This window comes from Sus scrofa, chromosome 1 (genome assembly GCF_000003025.6).
Source record: "Sus scrofa isolate TJ Tabasco breed Duroc chromosome 1, Sscrofa11.1, whole genome shotgun sequence".
NCBI lineage: Eukaryota > Metazoa > Chordata > Mammalia > Artiodactyla > Suidae > Sus > Sus scrofa.
This window is the reverse complement of record NC_010443.5, coordinates 174,226,052-174,246,538: the sequence shown is the minus strand read 5'-3', so window position 1 is coordinate 174,246,538 and position 20,487 is coordinate 174,226,052. Positions and strand designations below refer to the sequence as shown.

At 32.9% G+C, this 20,487-nt stretch overlaps 1 long non-coding RNA gene and 1 pseudogene across 2 annotated transcripts in view; one reads left to right on the top strand and one right to left on the bottom strand.

Annotated features, from left to right (window-relative positions):
• Positions 1-20,487, top strand: part of LOC110257011 — a 300,296-nt gene that overhangs the window by 106,132 nt on the left and 173,677 nt on the right. The gene's annotated exons all lie outside the window — the stretch shown is intronic.
• On the bottom strand, positions 941-1,222 carry LOC100623774 (annotated as a pseudogene).

Below are 20,487 nucleotides of genomic sequence, written 5' to 3'. Positions count from 1 at the left end.
GCACAAAGAAAAAAGATTTCTCCTTATCTAGAATTTACAATATATATATAATACATAAATATATTAAGATACGTTTAGAATTTTGCAGTAGTGTATATGCATACATATAGAAGTTCAAATCAAGAAAGAGACTTTCTGTTTCCCCTAGTTCTGAGATGATTATTATCTCCTGTGAAACTGACACAATTGGAAAACCAGGCTTATAGATTTTTTTTCCAATCCTTGCGAGATCATATGCCATTTTCACAGATTAAAATAATAGGGTTTAAGTAAATTTGGCATAAATAGCATGAAACTTTTCCTGAATATTCTAGAAATAATTATGGATGATCCAACCTGACAGTAAATGTTATTTTTTTTATTTGAAATTAGAAGTTTATTTAAACAACAAGACACTTGACTTGAAGGGAAAACTATCTAGGATTAATTTATTTTAGAGTAATTTATCCCTACTTAAAGACATATTGCCCTACATGTAATAGCTACATACAAAAAAGTTATAAAATTATCCTTGGTTTTACAATGATAAATCAAAAACATTAAAATTCTCCAATTGAACAAGATATGCCAGGAATTTTATGTTGTTCTTTTTTGTTGTTGTTGTTAAACAGAGCAAAATAACTTAATGGAATGTAAAGATAAATGAACGTGCATGCCACTAATGGATAAAGGGGGTATTTTCACAAAACCAGTGTTTTTCCCCATCCCATCTCCCTCCGATGTCAATCAAAAACATACCACTGGCCATTTAGTTAAAAAAAAATACAATATGGTTATGCACATACACAAATTACTTTATGTACAATAAAGGAATGGGGAAGGGGAAAATGAAAGAATAGAGAAAACTATACTGTAGTAGTTAGGATGTGGTAGAACCAAATTGTGGTTTTCTTCTTGGTCAGAGGAACAGAATTCTGGAGTAATGTAGCAGGTCCTTTTTTTAGTAGACACCTTCTGTCTGCTGCTAGAACACATCAATTGTATCATCATTCTCCATTTCCAATTGTGCAGGTGCGTCTGTTTCACTGACTGGCTGCCTGTCAAATCAGAATCTGATCTGCCTCATTAACAGACCCTATTATTCACAATAGCCTTTCATTAATTTACTAAATGGTGTATGCCACTTAAACTGCACCACAGAACCATCCTACCCTGCCACCTTCAAGTTAATATGATTGTTGTTCTCAGTCTTGACTCCTTCCTTGGCCTTTTCGTAGGCCATGGTGGGCACCCAAGTCTTCTGAGTTGCCACTTCTCAAAAGAAGTACCAGATCTGCACTGAATGAGCACACAGCTGCACCAGGAGCAGCAAATGAAGTGTTACATTTTTTATTGTATACTCTTTAGATTTAATATTATTTTAACCAACCACTGAAGAAAATAAGATTTATGAATGGTGACTTTCTGAAAATGAGAGTACATAATTAAAATGGAATGAGGTAGATAACAAGGCTCTCGTTATTCTCAGTAGAATTCAGATTTCTACTGGAAACCTATCCCAAAGGCTTGGATCTTATGCCTTGAAAAAACATAGGAATGAAGAATAAGTTTCTCTTGAAGCAAGATAACTTTGCAAAATAAAAAGGCAATTAAGAGGCCAGTTACTAGTTAGAGAAAATTAATAGCCTAGAGGAACAGAGAAAATTAATAGCCTAGAGGAACAAGGACAAGGAAGTATAACAAATATCAAATATATGGAAACATATATCTCAAAGGCTAGAAAATAATGATCTTACACAAATGCATTTGTATCAAAAATTCAGTTCTGTTTTTCATTTACTTGAGGCTTAAAGAGAGTCTAATAATAAGGTTTAAAAAAATAAGTGAAATCAGAGTTCCCATAATGGCACAGCAGAAACGAATCCGACTACCAACCATGAGGTTGCAAGTTGGATCCCTGGCGTTGCTCAGCGGGTTAAGGATCCGATGTTGCCATGATTTGTGATGTAGGTTGCAGACACTGCTCAGATCTGGCGTTGCTGTGGCTCTGGCCTTGGCTGGCAGCTACAGTTGTGATTAGACCCCTAGCCTGTGAACCTCCATATGCCACAGTTGCAGCCCTCAAAAAGACAAAAAAAGAAAAAAAAAAAAAAGAAAAAAGAAAAAAGAAAAAAATTAGCTGAAATCCTAAATGGTATTATATAATAGATATTTCCAACCACAAGAAAATGTTCATAAAAAATCTTTTTTTCCATTAAAAAATAAGCTCCAGTAAGGTATATTTATGGTTAACAACTGTTGGCTCATAGTGTTAATGACCAGTGAAATTTTAACTCTTTTTTAAACATTTATTAAATTTAATGTTGAAGACACTGTTGGGTCATTCGAATATATTTTATACTCGCTCAAAATTTATAATAGTTTGATCAGATTATTCAGCTAATTTTGAATGAGTTGTTGAGTTACAACTAGACATCTACCCCTTTTTGTGGTTAAAAAGGAGATAATTACACTTTATAGCATAATATTATTTGAGGTGTGAATCTCTTCCATTGAGCTCATAAATTTTTACAAAATAAAATATATATTAATTTCTGACTTAATGAATGTGACTATTTTTAAGCTATGATTCCAAATTTTTTAGGAAATAAAATAGTATAAAATAATACTACTGAATATAAAACTTGTGCATAGTTAAGAGTTTTTCTCTATAAAAGTCAAGATGAAAGTGGCTTATGTAAAAGCAAAACTGTGGTCCATTGATAGAAAAGGAAAAATGTCACAGAAAGACATAACTTTGCCTTCAAAGTACTAGGTGACTTTGTTGACAGCACTGAAGCAATTATCTCAGGTGCCAAATACATGTGCGCGCTCACACACACACACACACACACATATATATATATAAGCAGTTTAACACTTCAAAACTATTTTTGGTTCAGAAGACTTTAATGAAAACATTAAAAGTTTCTGAGAAAAATAAAATTGCTTTATAAGAAGCTCCAGCTTAAAATATGCTTTTCCTGCATAGTTATGGAAAATGAAAGATTGAAACATATTTTAATCATCCAGAATATTTTCTCCTAAAATACACAAAGGGGCTATGTATGAGCCTTAAACTTCAGCTGTTTCTCATGATTCAGTTATTCATTCTTCTCATGTATTCAGTCAGTTTTATTATTATATCAATTCGTTTTTTGTTTTTTTGTTTGTTTTGTCTTTTTGCCTTTTCTAGGGCCCCACCCGTGACATATGGAGGTTCCCAGGTTAGGGGTCTAATTGGAGCTATAGCCACCGGCCTACACCAGAGCCACAGCAACACGGGATCCGAGCCGCATCTGCAACCTACACCACAGTTCACGGCAATGCCAGATCCTTAACCCACCAAGCAAGGCCAGGGATCAAACCTGTAACCTCATGGTTCCTAGTTGGATTCATTAACCACTGAGCCATGATAGGAAGTCTGTTATATCAATTTGTTTTATCATTTTAATGCAATTTTATGAATATAAAACCACCAAATACCAAGTCTTAGATAAAAACAACAGTGGAAATACTCTGATTTTTAAGAGGTGGAAGAGAATAGAGATTATAATAAAACTAATCCTACTTTTTGAGCACTCATTTTGTACAAAGCATTGTTACACACTTCATATATATTAATGTAATATAATTTTATCTGTACCAGCCCCAAGGAGTTGGGATATTAGTTCTCATTTTGCAATGTAGGTAACTAAAAATTGGAAGGGAAACTGGATTAAAATTACAGGGCTAGTAAATGAACAAGAATGTGCTTTCAGGTCTGTTTGAGTCCAAGGATGGCTTTCTGAACATTTAGACCTTCCTGGTATAGGATTCAATAAGGACCCTAAAATGAAGTCTCAGTGCTAATCAGCAGCAGGCTATGTTTGGGGTACACTGTATTACTCTTGGCACCATACCACATAAGTCTGCATTGATTTCATTTTCTGTATTAATTATAATTCCAGACACATTCCTGTATTTGTCCTCAGAAACACATTTTAAAAATTAACAATCATGCTGTTAACAATCAAAAAGTTTAAAAAAATGACTATTTTCTTATTCTGCTTCATATTTATCCTTTGAAAGAGCCCAGATCTCTTCATCACCACTCAGATTCATTTTATTTCCAAATCTAACTGATTTTCATCAGCATGCCTTTTCAATATACATACCCCTCTAAATGCCCTGTGTGCAAGTCCAGAATGTCACCATCTTTGTTTGATTTATGGCAACCCATTCTGTCTCCCTCTCTGATATGCTCATTTCTTCTAGACATAAGCTCTAAAACCATCGACAGCAAGAACAAAACCACAGAACAATCTATTCAGTTATTTAACGCTTTATTTAGTGTTGCATTAGCTGATAGAGTGATTGTCTCTTCACAATTTTACTGTTATTTTCTTCCTTTTTAAAATTTTTCTTTCATGTTCTCAATATAGAGTAAACTGCTTTTATTTAAAGTATACAATTAAATGAGTAGATATATGTTTACATTTGTGGAAATCACCACCATAATCAAGATAATGAACATCTCCCTCTGAGGTCTTCTTATGTACCGTTGTAATCTCTCCCTACTGCCTAACCACAATGCCTGCTGCCACCTTCTCTGGTCTGATTTGGTTTCAGACACTATAGTTGAAGCTTAATGAGAGTCACAATGCCATTATCTTCAAAAGTTTTTTCCTTACATTATCTTAAAATCCATACCGTCTGTTTATTCTTGTGAATGAGGGGCTTTGAGCTATAGTATGGGTTCTCAGATTTCCTTTGGAAAATGTGAGTCATAATTGATGTTAACAAAAAGTTGCACCAGATGGGTTTAAAAAAGAAAAAAGAAGCTAGGTTATTTAAGAAGGCAATGTGTTACCACAATAGAAGGCAAGACTAATGCAATAGGAGTGAGAAACAGCTCTGCAGAAACAAAAGGTGAGAGAGTGTCTAAGCGTTGCTTTAAACTAGTGAAAAAGTACTGGAGGGCATTAGGGCAGAGGTTGGTCAGTGTGATTAGGCCAACTGTGCTTGCTAATTGAAGAAGTCTGGCTCTTACCATTGCACAGACACTGGGGCAGCACTATCTTTCTTGACAGTTACTTTTCAAAGGAATGGCTCCCTGGGCCTTGAGAAAGTTGGTCCTGGGTTGTAAAACTGGAAAGAGGCTTGGAGATTTACATATCCAAAGGAAAGAGAAAATGTTTGCAATGGCAAGTTTTCTAAAGTAAATGCTTTAAGAAAAGGTAAGTCAAGGGTCTATAATCAGGAAGAAACCTGTCTGCAGTCTAGTTAAGCTGAGGGGAATGTTAAAGACGTCTTATACCGGCATTTCACTTGTAGTATCTCATTTCTATGTGTCTTAGTGCTTCAGTCAAAATTGCAAAAGGTTATTAAATACACTCATGAGTAACTGATAAAAAGGAAATGTAAATGGTCAATAGGTTTATAAAAGATGCTCAACTACACTAGTGATAAAAGAATTAAGTGAGCTTGACTGAAGATACCATTTCACTCATAGTCATATAAAAATATTTTAAAATCTGAAAATGCCACATGCTTAAGAAGATCTAAAGAAACAAACTATCATACACAATGAGTGGAAACAAAATTAATAAAAAGACTTTGGGAGAGTAATTTGGAGTTTCTTGAGAAGTCAAAGAAAACATGATAAATGAAACATTCATATATAGAATATGTATATATGAATATGTATATACATACTGAATATATGTAGAATAATAGAATATATGTATCAAATATATATATAGGAATGTCTACTCATGCAAGTAGTTATCAATAGCAATATTCACAGGAACATTATCTATAACAGCAGAAAAAAAGAAGGAATCAAGACCCTAAACATTAATCAAAATAAAGTGATAAATAATTTCATATTCAGTCAAAGGAAATCTAAACAGGAGCAAAAATAATCGATCTAAGAAAGCTATATCAATATGGATAAATCTTTCATACACTAAGTGAAAACAAGTTTCAGAAGAATGTACCCATGATAATACAGTTTATAGAAAGGTTACAAATAACATTATAAAGTATTTACAGAAACATATAAAGCATGCTTGTAAATAATAAACTCTAAAATCAGGATATAATACACTTCTGAAAAAGGAGAGAGAGAGATTTCAGGAGATGTATTTAGGGAACATCAATTCCCTAAGTACATCTCCTGGCTGGTGGATACATGAATGTTACTTTATATCTTTTCATTTGACTAGAATACTTCGTAATAAATGTGCATATTTCACACGTGTGAAGTCATTATGTATTTAAAAGTAAAACAATACAAAATGATAGAATTTAGTGTCTGATTATCAAAATATCAATCATTTATAATTTAGATCATAAGATTATTGAACTAACTTGAATTGGACTTTATTTTAAATTGACAATAAATTTGCATTTTAAGTGGAAAAATAAGCAGCTTTAGGGTATCAAAGAACATTCTCAAAAAGAAAATTCATAATACATAAATCTGCTGTTGACCTTCCAAACAAAAATTAAGGAAGGGTAGTCAGAGTCCAGGAATCCCAGGATCCTAGGAGAATTCCTAACACTGGGATGTGAAAACAAGATAAATAACAAAAATGCACTTGATTACTGATAGAAAAATCATTAGCATTATTTATAATTAACATTGTATATTGAGACTACCATGGCATATTTCTTAAATTTATTAAACAGCATATTTTCCCCTTAATTAAAATGCTGAATTTTTCATGAAGATGTTTTATTTCTACACTATTTTAGGATGATAGGTTAATATATGGCCCTATGAAAAGTAGATGGAAAATATAAAAACATGTATAAACTCATAATTTTTTCCTATATGACTCAATTTTAATTTTAGTGTTTATTATAAGGAAATAATCTTAATTGAAAAATGAAATTTTTGTGCATATATGTATGTATGTAGATATATGTATGTATTTCATATATGTATATATGTGTATTATACACATATGTGTTCTTAGGTAACAAAGTATCTCACAGTGATGACACTTTGTTGTGTTAGTCTTGTCTCAATATACAATATAGATAGATAGTTGAATCCGTATTTGTAAACTACTAATGGTCAAATATGGTGCCTTGAATCCCTTCTAATACTGATATTTAAGTGTACATTATTATTGTAAATGCACACTAAGTATTTGGAAGTGCATTTTCAGATAATGATAATTAATTTGTCCTTATGAATCCCTAGTTTCTAGTCTACCTCCCCTGATAAACATTATCAGGAATTGGCTATAATCAAAAATAAAATAAAAGGGCTATAGTCTGGGGTCATTTAAGAGAAAAAAAAATTGATTTACTTACATCAATAAGTAGTTTTTAACAAATATTGTCTTCTGATAATTTAACAACTAAACCTATCTTAATTTTATACCACAATTTTTTAGTAAATTAGTTGAAAACACTTACTGTAGATTAAAACACTGCTATAAAGCAATGATAACATTGAGAATAATGTTTTCTATTAGATGATATTGATAATACAATAACACTATCATAGGCAATATCTATTAGGTTTGTGTAATGGGTTAGGCATTATTGTGACACTTTACTTGAATTATCTGACGTAATCTTCACCATACTCTCTAGAGAGGGTACTTTTTTGATCCATATAGAATTTACATATGGAGTCTGGGGCACAGAGGGGTTGCTTAATTTGCCTAACTGTCACAGCCTGCGAGTGACAGACTGGTATTTGAACTCAACTGATAGAGTGCATTGTTGATTAGATATTTGCAAAACGAGGCTTTGTCATTTGCTTCTACTGGAGAATATTTGAGAATTTCTAAAACTCAGGAGAAAAGTTGACTTTGACTCTTCAACAAAATTCTTTTTATGTGAATGACATTAAAACAATAACAATTCAACCAAGAACCTGTTTTCCAAGATAATAGCTTTTCTATTTTTTCCTTAATCTTTTGTTCCTTTTTTTTTTTTTTTTTTTTTTTTTTTCCTACTGTGGAACTTGATTGGAGAAAAATCAAGCAGTTTGGTAGGCTGCTTTTAAAAGAATACCTACTAAAGGCAAAGAACTTTTATAAGAATAAAACCTTTTGTTCCCTGTCTGACGAAATATAGAAATATGGTACAATGAAACTCCTTGAATACTCGGCAAAGAGGGGAAAAAGTCTGTTAAAAATTAATAGCTATTTGAATTTTTTGCAAGGTAACTCAAGTATCTTTCCTTCAAAGTGGAACTAGCTTTCATGGGAGTTGTTGGAAGACAGATTGAGCAATACTGAAAGTAATTTAAACTCCCTACAACATACAGATAGTTCATGAAAAACACAGTCAATGAATCTTATCTCTGAGTCTTCATTACATGATCAATTACATGATCATTACATTGATCATTACATGATCAATTCAGTCAGTCTGTCCTTCTTTCACTGAAGCAGTTTGGGGGAATAATTCAGAATAAAATATATTTTTTTAGCATGTATTACTTGTTAAATGTTTAGAGAAAAATATAATTATACAACAAAGAAGAAAAACAGAAAACATTCCAAATTTGACCCCCCCCAAATAACTACACTAACATCTCCATGTATATTCTTCTTTACATTGCAATGTTATACACACAGACAAAAAGAACAAGATGAAATTGCACTCTGTTTGAGCTATATTTATCATTTATCATTCTACTTAGTCAACATGGTACATAGCAGTAACTAACTGTAAGATGACTGTTAATGACTAAGTACATGTTCCTTGTACTACGCTTCTTAGCATATTTATGCATTTTATAATCCTTCCTATAAATGTACAACTTCTGACACATGCATAGATTATTAACTTTTCAGCTATACAATAGTATTTTTGATTTAGAAATTTTTTCCTACAGTTCCCACAAAACTCTTGAGAAAATTAAGCATTGTAGAAAATAGGACACACCTAGTAAACACAATTTCAGCAGATTTAATTCAATAATAAATAAAAAGAAAACACATTATGACCAAGTAACATTTATCCTAGGAACACAATGTTTGTTTTGTTAACAGTTGAAAATTAGTTAACAATTAATCAGGTTAACAAAATATAAATAAAACTATGTGTTCAATTTAATAGGTAAAGAACAGACATTTGCCCAAATCCCATATCCATTCTTGATAAATTTTTCAGCAAATTGCTGTTATATAATATGACTTCCTCAAGCTGGTAAAGTGTGTTAGTTTCCTGAGGCTGCCAGAACAACTACCACATGCTGAGAGTCTTAAACAACAGAAATGTATTGTCTCACTGTTCTAGGGGCTAGAAGTATGAAATCAAGATGTCAGCTGGGTTGGATCCATCTGAGAGCTAGGAGGGAGAAACTGTTCCATTCTTCTCTCTTAAGCTTCTTTTAGCTTCAGGCATTCCTTGGCTTAAAGATGGTGTTCTCCCTGTGTCTTCACATCATCTTCCCTCTGTGCATGTCTGCTTTTTTGTCTATAACAGACATCTAAATTGAAAGAGAAGTAAAACTGTCTTTATTATAACATAATCATTCAGGTTGAAAATTCAGTGGAATCTATGAAAATACTATAAGAACTAACAAGCATGTTTAGTGAGGTTGAAAACATAAGATCTATATACAAAAAGCAATTACATTTAAATATACTAGCAGCAAACAATTGGAAATAAAAGTTAAAAAATCACTACCATTTTACAGTAGCTTTATAAAAATCTAAAATACTTAGAAATATGACAAAGTATGTGTATGACGACACACTGAAAACCAAAACCAAAAAATATCAAAGAAGACCTAAATAAAGAAAATTTATGCTTTATTCACTGATTAAAAATCAAGTAGAGGGAAGATGTCAGTCTATCCAATTCTGATATATAGATTCAATTCATTGCTAAGCAAAATCCCATGGGGGTTTCTTATAGAAATTAAAAAGCTAATTATAAAATCCATAATAAAATCAAAGGACCTAGGATAGCCAACGCAGTTTTCTAAAAGATAATGATATAATGCTAGTATTATCCAATGTCAACCAGTGTTTCCTCTTTTTCTTGCTCTTTTTTCTTTTTCTGTATATATTTTATATATTTTGAAAGTCATCCAATAGCTCAATGATTCTCTGATACCTTTTAAAATTCAAAAAAGATAAGAATAAAGAAATAAAGAAATAAAAAAGAAGTTCCTGCCATGGCTCAGTGGTTAACGAATCTGACTAGGAACCATGAGGTTGTGGGTTTGGTCCCTGCCCTTGCTCAGTGGGTTGACGATCCGGCATTGCCGTAAGCTGTGGTGTAGGTTGCAGACGCGGCTCAGATCCCGCGTTGCTGTGGCTCTGGTGTAGGCCGGTGGCTACAGCTCCGATTAGACCCCTAGCCTGGGAACCTCCATATGCTGTGGGAGTGGCCCTAGAAAAGGCAAAAAAAAGACCAAAATAAATAACTAACTAACTAACTAAATAAATAAATAAATAAATAAAATTTATGCCTTTTATTTTGGACGTAGTCTATTATGTCTTCATGTTTATTGCATTTTCTTCTATGATTTCTAATTGGCAGTTAATTTCATCCAATGTATTTTTCACCTCTGGCATTGTAGTTTCTATATCTCAAGGTTCTGAGTCCCTTTTCTAACTCCCGTGACTATACTTGTTCAATATTTCTACTATTTTTTAAACATATAGAATATATTTTAATAACTGTTTTAATCTCCTTTGTTGCTAATTCTAATGACTATTATCAGTTCTGGGTTGTTTTGATTAGTTAATTATTTCTCCTCATTGCAGTTAATATTTCCCTGCTTCTTTACTGGTTGGAAATTTGGCTTCACTGCCATATGTTTTAAAATTTATCTTTTGGTGTTGGATATTTTTTTGTATTCCTATATATATTTGAGCTTTGTTATAATGCAGTTACATTCCTTGGAAATTGTTTGATACTTTTAGGTTTTGATTTTAAAATGTGTTAGACAGAACTAGGGTAGCATTTAGAATAAAGCTGATTGTGTTGTGGTGAGTCCAAATGCTTTATCTAATGCCCTGTGAGTTTTGGTATTTCTTTTTCCAGTTTGGTTGGCCCTGTGGGAATATCCCCTTCTTTTTCCTCAGTTTCTTTTAGTTGGTTCTTTTCTTGATCTTTGGTGGTTTGATAAATGCCCATGGGAGAACTATGCATGCTCTTTGGAATTCTTTCTGTTTAGTTCTTTGCTTTGTGATTCTCTGTCCTCATCTTAGATTTACAAGTTCATTACTTTAACATGGGTTCTTCTTGTCTTTTTCATGACCTGGGAACTCTCTTAGAGCAGTGAGCTGTGGCAGTCACTGGGCCACCAGTTTTTCTCCTGTTTCTCCAAGATCTCTTGTATTTTGCTTCATGATGTCCATTGTCTTGAAAAATCAATGTTATATGTAGTTCATTTAATTTTTTTGTTGTTTCAGGTAGGAAAGTAAATCATATTCCCATTCCAACATATTTCCTTGAAGCAGAAGTGATCCTTTACTTTTTTAGAAGTAAATAATATTTTTGTAGGAACCTTCAAAAAGTCGACTTTTTAGTTGAGAAATATTTTGAGGTGTGGAATAACCCAGTGACTTGTGGGCTGAGAGTAAATTATTTGATGTTAAAAATAATAAGTTAAAATTTATATCCAAACAGTTAAAATTGGTGTATGCCAACAAAGAGTATATTTTGAGGTTTTGAAGTTGTTGTCAATAAAACTTACCACAATCTTGGATTTCAGAGAGCTAAAAGTTAAAAGTTAGGAATATTTTTGTCATTGTTTATTTATTCAAATTTCACCTTAAGAGAAAGTTTCTAAACAACTCTGTAGGATATAATATTCTGATATATTAAAGTTCTCAAAGATATTTTTATAAATGTATGCACATAAAAATACAAATATTACTTGGAGACACATTTTAGATCAAAACTTTTAGCTGGTAAAGTTCTAATGTCAGTTGAGCTATGTGTTTGTTTAAAAGAAATTAGCAATATGCTTCCATACTACTTTTGTCTTTCATCAGCAAAAGTACATTTAGGGACATACACATATTAAATATAAAGCAGGACTGATTTTTAACATCTTTAAAGTGACCATACGGATATTTCTTTCTAGTTCTCAGTAATGGGAAGCCAGAGATTTGCATATAAAACTAGGTAACCCATAAAACTCATTCTGCAAATTTAATAAAAATTAAGTTTAAAATATCTTACTAAGTTCTATGTATAAAACATCGTTCTGAACATTAATATTCAAAAATACATAAAATACAGTCTCTGATTTTGAGGAGTTTAGGTTTTGGAGAGGAGGAAAATGTTTGAATCACCTATTGAGTAACAAGTAATAACTGCTGTGGCAAAGGAGGAAAGAGCTTTCACAATCTGGGAGGAAGTCCAAGAGGGAAATGCTGCCTGAGCTGAGTCTTTAAAACCACTGGCAAAGAAAACAGGAAAGGGCATAAAACAGGTTTCAAAAGGAGAGGATTCAATATATAAATCCTTAATTTAATTCTTAGTAAGAACTAGTCATGTTTGGTTTTCCAGTACATCTTTATTGGAATGATTTTAAAACACAGTTTTCATATTCGAACCTTTAGATTAGTTATTAAATGAAAATATATAAATCCTACCTCTGTCCTCAATCCATCATCCATATTGTAAGTAGGATATGTTTGCAAACACTGCATTCTATCCATGGCAGCCTTGTGCTTAAATCTCTGTAATAGCTATTCTCTTAATTTCACTAGGAAAAAGCCCAAAGTGTTTAAACTATGTTCTAAATTCCATCAAGTTCTATTCATTTATTGTCACTTTAACTTTACCTCAATTTAATGTCACTTTCCTCATGGAGTATAGGACCAACCATATTTATTTCTGTATTGTTCCTTTTATGTTTTATATTTCTCTTGCCAGCAAACATCCCTATGCTGTTTGAAATCTCTCCCTGGAATTTATACCTCAACTAGCAGAGGTCTACATTGTCAACATGCTAGAAATCAAGATTTTCTCTTCCTATCCCTCTAAACTTCTGCTAGAAAATAAAATGAGATAAACTCACGTCAGCAGTTCTTAAAAGGAATCTACCCAAGTTCAAAGACAGCCCAACTCCTGGCTTCCATTTCTGCATCTTTCCTTGACAAAGTGGAGGAGGGTGCAGACTCCCACACATACTTTTCAACATTTACTTCATTGTTTTCATTGTCTGCATGCAACCATCACCACTGATATAACTGTCCACTTGACTCATATTTATGTTAGTCACCTCAAGAAGTTCAGACCTCCAGTCATTCCTCATTTCCCCTCTACTAAGCCAAAACTTCTACTTGTTTTCTAGATCCCATCTCTTCTCCTTTATTCAAGAATATTCCTTCAGTAAATCTCCCCACTGTCTAGCTAATCAGATTTTTCCATTGCTGAGTATTTCTGATATGCCATCAAATTTGGCCACATTTACTGCTGTAGCTACTTCCCAGTTATCAGTTTCCCTTTACATAAAATCTCTCTCCACAAACTACCTCAGGTTCTTCCTTTCACATTTTATTTTTTTTCCAACTCTTCCCTGAACCCAGCCTTTTCAAAGTTACCAGTGATCTCCATGTTGCTACATTCAATGGCCAATTCTCATATCAAATTATATTGACCTTTCAGGAGATTTTATCAAAATTTTGTCATTTCTCTTCTTTGAAAATGTTCTTTATTGGCTTTTAGAAAAATATATTTCCTTTGTTTGCCTCTCATCTCATCAGTCTGTTCGTCAGTCTCCTTCATAGGATGTTTCTCATCTCTGAGCCTATTAACATAGGAATGAATGTTCCAGATTTAGTACTTAGTTTTCTCTTCTTCTATATATGTATTCACGAGTTCTTGGTGATCTTACTCTCATAGTTAAATTCACATCTCCATTTGCCCCAAGTGATTTGGCTTCTTGTTTCCTCTCTTACCTCATTTTCAATGTACTTCTTGACTTCCTTTTTATTTCCACTAGTTTACTAACTGGTGTTTGAGATCTGTGAGGAATACCTCTTCCTTTGCAAATCTGCATTTGCTGTTCCTTCTGCCTGGAGTATCTTTCCTCCAGATATCATTATAACTCTTTCCCTCACCATTTTTTAATATTATTTAGATATAATTTCCTCATTTAAAAAGTTTCCTAACCAATCTTTTAAAGAGTGTCCATCACTTTTACCCTGGCACAGACTAAATACTTTCCCTGGTTTATTTTTATTCCAAAATATATCACCAACTTAATATGTATTTGCTTATTCATTTTTAATTTTTGTGTCTACCTAATAGAATGTAAAGTTTATAAGACAAGGGATTATATTTTGTTCAGTGGTCTCTCTCCATTGATTAGAAAAGTACACAGTAAATAGTAGGTATTTATAAAAACACCTGTTGAATAAATAATAAATGGAGCACTTGTTCACTCTTCCAGTGTCTTAAGTTTCCTTTGGCATTCAGTATAGTTAAGACTTTTTCCATCAAGTTTTACCTAATCCTATGTGAATATGTCTCATCATGATGTGCCTTCCTTGTAATTAGAATCATTGTGCTGAATGCATTGTTACTGTTTTTATAATTGTTTTTTCCCCTCCCTGAATGATAGGCTAAAAACTGTGAGGGGCTAAGTCTATTTGTTGATTGTATTTTCCTTAGTATTTATTTACAACTGTAGCAATGTAGTTCCTGTGGAAATCAGGTATTCCATTCAAAAGAGTTTTGATATATGTCTTGTGACTATTTTAAAAAGCATATGAAAAATACTTTCAAATGAGATCAGAAACATTCAGGGTGATACAGCCATTGACTGAAAAAAATACTTTCAGAAGTTACTGAAATAAATGATAATTTGTATAACTTCTCTTTTTTTAGTTGGGGCTAAAATTAGTACATATCATATACTATATACTAATTTTATATACATTGTTTACATATAATATTTTATATATATTGTTTTTATATTCCCTGCTTTCCTGCACTTTCTAAGCTGGCATTAGGAAAGCCATATCTCACACCTTACAGCACAGTAGGAAGAACCACTTCCTCCAGTCATGCAGAAAGTTTGGGAGGGGCAACAGAGCTGTTGTGAATCCTGCCATGGAGGCCCACAGAAACCAGGATGCCTGGCCTTACCACAGGGGATACTGGCCAGCTGCTTGTGTAGCCTCATCTACTAATTAAGTAGCACGCCTTAGGAGTAGGTGGAGCTGAGCAAATCTTGAGCCCAGTACAGGAATGTGCAAATATTAAGCATTTATAATCTTTGTCAACATTATACAGACTCTCAGAAGGAGAATGAGACATAAATTTTCACTCATAGAACAAAATAAGGGATAACTGGAGGGACAAAGTTTTAGGCTTCTTTGTTAAGAGTATTTTAACTGAAAATTAGGGAACACAATCATGCCAAGGAAGTTGATATTTACAAAATTTATGAATACTTAGAAGATTGTTCGGGCAATCTACATACTTCCTAATATGTAGCCGTGGAATTGAAGCTCTGTATTGAGGAGGAATGTTTTATTGAAGTCTTTGTTTAATGCTTAACAATGTAGTGTTCTCTAATCACTCAAACTATTATAATTGTGGTTTGTTAACAAAGAATTTATTGGAGGTTAATACTTGGTCCAATTTCAATAGTCAATTTGGGAAAGAAATTAGTCACAGTATCAATACTAAAATTACATCATTTCTCAAGTAATTGTAAAAAGAATAAACAAAAATGGTTTAACATTTAAAATAATTGTTAGAAAAAATGATTAAAGTTCAGAATGATCACTTAGGGTTTCTAATGTTTTGTGCCTAAATAGAAAATGAGATTTTATTAAAAATATAAATTTGTGGAGTTCCCATCGTGGCACAGTGGTTAACGAATCTGACTAGGAACCATGAGGTTGCGGGTTCGGTCCCTGCCCTTGCTCAGTGGGTTAATGATCCGGTGTTGCCGTGAGCTGTGGTGTAGGTTGCAGACGCGGCTCGGATCCACGTTGCTGTGGCTCTGGTGTAGGCCGGTGGCTACAGCTCCGATTCAACTCCTAGCCTGGGAACCTCCATATGCCGCGGGAGCGGCCCAAGAAACAGCAACAACAACAACAAAAGACAAAAGACAAAAAAAATATATATATATATAAATTTGTACTATAATTTGTATGATTATTAAACATTCTATAGAAAAATTAGGAAGATATATGACATAATTTAAAACATTAAAAATTAATGACACTGAAGAGTTTCATTATCAAGATTTGAATTTTTTCTCACTTTTTTCTATTTTATCCAAAATTATGATAGTTCTACTTAAATCATTTTGTTTAAATACCCTTAGGAGTTGTCTTGTGGCTCAGCAGGTTAAGGGTCTGGTGTTGTCACTGCAGTGGCTCAGAACACTGCTGTGGTGCAGGTTTGATCCCTGTCCCGTGAAATTCTGCATGCTGTGGGTGCAGACCAAAAAAAAAAAAAGATTATAAAATACTTTTATCTACTATATTGGAAACATTTTCTCAAATCACAAAATCTTCTATAAAATAATTTTAATTTGAATATGTCACAGCCTAATTTAATTATTTCCCAATTTTACATTCATGTTACTTTAATTTTTTCTATTATATAATTATACTAAAAGACCTTGATGAACAAAACTTTTGCATACATTTTTTATATACAACTCTAATTTTATCCTGTGGAGAATATTAGATATGTAGTTTCCAGCTTAAAGTAGATCTTGATTCAAAGTATCAAGCTGCTATCCTTAAAGACTGGAGTAAAATTCTTACTAGTATTTTAAAAGTGTTTCTATTTGATTATGTCCTGTCCAAGTGGAAATACTTAGATTTTAAAACATCTACTATTCCTGCTATTTTAAGTTTCTATCTATCCAAAAGCTATTTATAAGATTTCTCATTTCCTATGTGGCTAGGTTAAGCATGTTTTTGTAAATTGCTTGTCATTTCTTTTGTTATTTAATGAAGTACATGCTTTTGCCCATTTTCCCTTTGGAAGGTTCACTAGTTACTTTGTTTGCAAATGTATATCAAAGGTATTATCTATTCAATTTATGTTGTAATTATTTCTTCAATGTGTTAGTCCTTTCAGTTCTCTTTTTTTAAGAAGTGTTTGACTTATTTCCAAAACCTCAATCATTCTTCTTTTATTTCTTTACCTATTTTAATACTTGGAATATTTTTCACCACCTCTACTTCACTTATATGATGTGTCCAGTATAGCTCTTTACAACACATTCACCCTTTTAATCCTCACAAAAGCCCTATAAGAAGCCACTATTGATCATTTTACAGATGAGGAAACTTAGCAATGGAAATAATAAATTATTTTCTCTAAATCATATTAGCCCAAAATTTTCAGAGCCAGGATTTCAACCCAGGTGGTCTAACTCCATATTACATGTGTTCAACCATTATGAGGAACTCCCTGTATTTTCCTCTATTTAATACATGGTTTTATTTTAAAAAATTTAATCCTTATAGTCTTTATGCTTAATGATATGTGCAATCAGATTATTTACATTTCTTTTTCTCCCTTGAGAGGGCTTATGGTGCCAAGAGTATTTTGAATAATTCCCCAGTTTTGAGAGAGTAGGCAAATGAGTGGTCATATCAGAGAATGGTAATTGAAATTAAAGTGAATAGGAGTTCCCGTCGTGGCGCAGTGGTTAATGAATCCGACTAGGAACCATGAGGTTGCGGGTTCGGTCCCTGCCCTTGCTCAGTGGGTTAACGATCCGGCGTTGCCGTGAGCTGTGGTGTAGGTTGCAGACGCGGCTCGGATCCTGCATTGCTGTGCCTCTGGCGTAGGCTGGTGGCTACAGCTCCAATTCAACCCCTAGCCTGGGAACCTCCATATGCCGCGGGAGCGGCCCAAGAAATAGCAACAACAACAACAACAACAAAAAAAAAAGACAAAAAAAAAAAAAAAAAAAAAAAAGAATGTCAATGAATAAAGTATTTAAAAAAAAAAGTGAATAATAGAGCCATTATGCTTGTCAATTATAATAATTAACATACATATTTAATATACAAATAATCACATAAATTCAGTTTGCTTATTCATATACATTACACACACTCACAAATTGTTAACTATTAGATTATAGATAGATATATAGATATATGCTCCTAGTTCCTGGCATAAAGATCCTAAAACTCTTGGAATTTTCTAAATGATAAGAGTACTATGAGCATCTTTTGTTCTCATGAGGCAACTCGGGTTTGTGGATAACTTTATAATTTAGGGTGCTGATCATCAGAAAGATCAAGTTGTGATTGGAAGCTTGTAACTTTCAGTCTCACCTCTATCTTCTGGAAAAAACAGAGGGGCTGGAAAATGAGCGAATGATTGATAATGGAGGCTACATGAGGGAGCCTCCAAAAAATTTCCAAAAGTTTAGGGTTCTCAGAGCTTCTAGGTTGGTAAACACATCCATCTGCCAGGACAGTGGCACACTATAACTCCATGGGTATAGAGGCTCCTATGCTCAGGACCCTTCAGAGCTTGTGCTAGCTATCTTATCTCTTCATCTGGCTAATCACCTGTATCCTTTACATATCTTTTATAATACAATAAACTGGCAAATGTAAGCAAAGTTTTCCCAGAGTTCTGTGAGATGTTCTAGCAAAGGATTGAATCTAAGGAGAAAGTCAGAAGTTCTAATTTGTAGTGAAATGGGACAAAAGTTGTGGATAATCTGGAGACCTGCTGCTTTAATTGGTGTCTGAAATTGGGAGCAGTCTTGTAGGACTGAGTCCTCAATCCATGGGATCTGTACTAACTCTAGGTGTCAGAATTGAAATGAATTGAAGAACACTGAGTTAATATTGGGGAATGGGTTAGTGTGGAGAAGAAAACCTACATATCTGGTGTCAGAAGTATTATGTGGTTGCAGTATGAAAGTAATAGTGGAGAAACACAAGAGCATTTTTTACCTGTAAATACATACATATATGCAGGAACCTTACGTAAAAAGTAGAATAGATTATTAGATATATAAGATAAATCTTAGGAGTTCTCATTGTAGTGCAGTGGAAACAAATCTGACTAGTATACATGAGGATGCAGGTTGGATCCCTGGCCTCGCTCAGAGGGTCAGGAATCCAGGTTGCTGTGAGCTGTCCAGATGTAGCTTGGATCCTGTGTTGCTATGGCTGTGGCATAGGCTGGCAGCTACAGCTCTGGTTCAACCCCTAGCCTGGGAACTTCTATATGCTGTGGTTGAAGATTTAAAAAGAAAACAAAAATTTTAAATCTTAAATAAATTGAGATTTGCACCATATTCTGGTTGATAAAATTATGAGACAGTATGAACTGTCTCAATTATCTATGAGAATATTAAAAGATTTTTCCATCATTTGGACTTTTATTATATTGTTAAATTTGTCCATATCTTTCAAGTAGTATTTAAGCCCCACTTGTGTTTTAGCTTATGTAATATAAAAGCATTTAATATTATAAAACAACATTTTTCTGAATTTAAGATTATTTTATTTCAATCTTCCAGTAAATATAAAAATAAACAAGATAAATTATTTTATTATATTGGGTTTCATTTAAAATTACTAATAATTTACTTAAAGTTATCATCAAATGAAATCTTAATGTGCACAGAAATATTCCTATGCTGGGATAAGCTTTTATTTTGAAATATTTATGCCTTAGACCAATTCATGTGCCTAAATAATTATATGCAAATTAATATAAAAAATAAAAATGTAATCATTTTTAGAGCAAACTTAAATGTATGAATTTTTTAAATGTCATTATTAAATTAATTGAGTCCAATCTATAAATTAAACCTTCAGTTTCCATTTTGCCATTTTTATTTCCAGAGTAATCTTTGGTATAAACTCATTTAATGGGACAAAAGGGAAGTTATACAATTTATTTCTTGCTTAACTTGGAAATTTCCAGAGTAGGGCCAAGGAGGAGAATATTGACTAGAGAAACTACCTTTGGTTATGCAGCTTGCCCACTATTCAAACACTGTCTTCTAAAGTAAATACCAACTAAAAGGTCATACATAATTAGAAATATAACCTTTCTTCAATTAAACCATATCTTCTTCCTGTGCCAACTCCCTGGCATGTTCATATTTTTGTGATGGGAATGTTTATGAATGGTTGAATATTCTCTATTCATCAGGATTCTTTTTCTCTCTGATCTAAAAATTTAGATTTTTAAAAGTGGTATTGATCTAAGTACACTTTCTTGCCCATGTTGCTTTCTCTATAAGCATTACTACCCATTAATTGTTTTTGAATTGACAGCTGTTACAAGCAACTCTCACACTGGTTAATTATCAGACAGTGGAGATTATATATTAATATGATTCTTTGATCAACTCAAAAAACATGAAGGCTTTTGAGGATGACATCTACCATATGTGGATTTCATTTTATACACAAAATAAAGCCTGATATAAAATTCCAGCAATTCATGAGGACCGTTATACTAAGAAGCATAAGTGCTCCAAGGCATTTAGCATGCAGAAAGAGACAGTACACTTTATTAGATTTTGTCAAGGCAATGCAGCCAAATAAATACTTTTCTTAG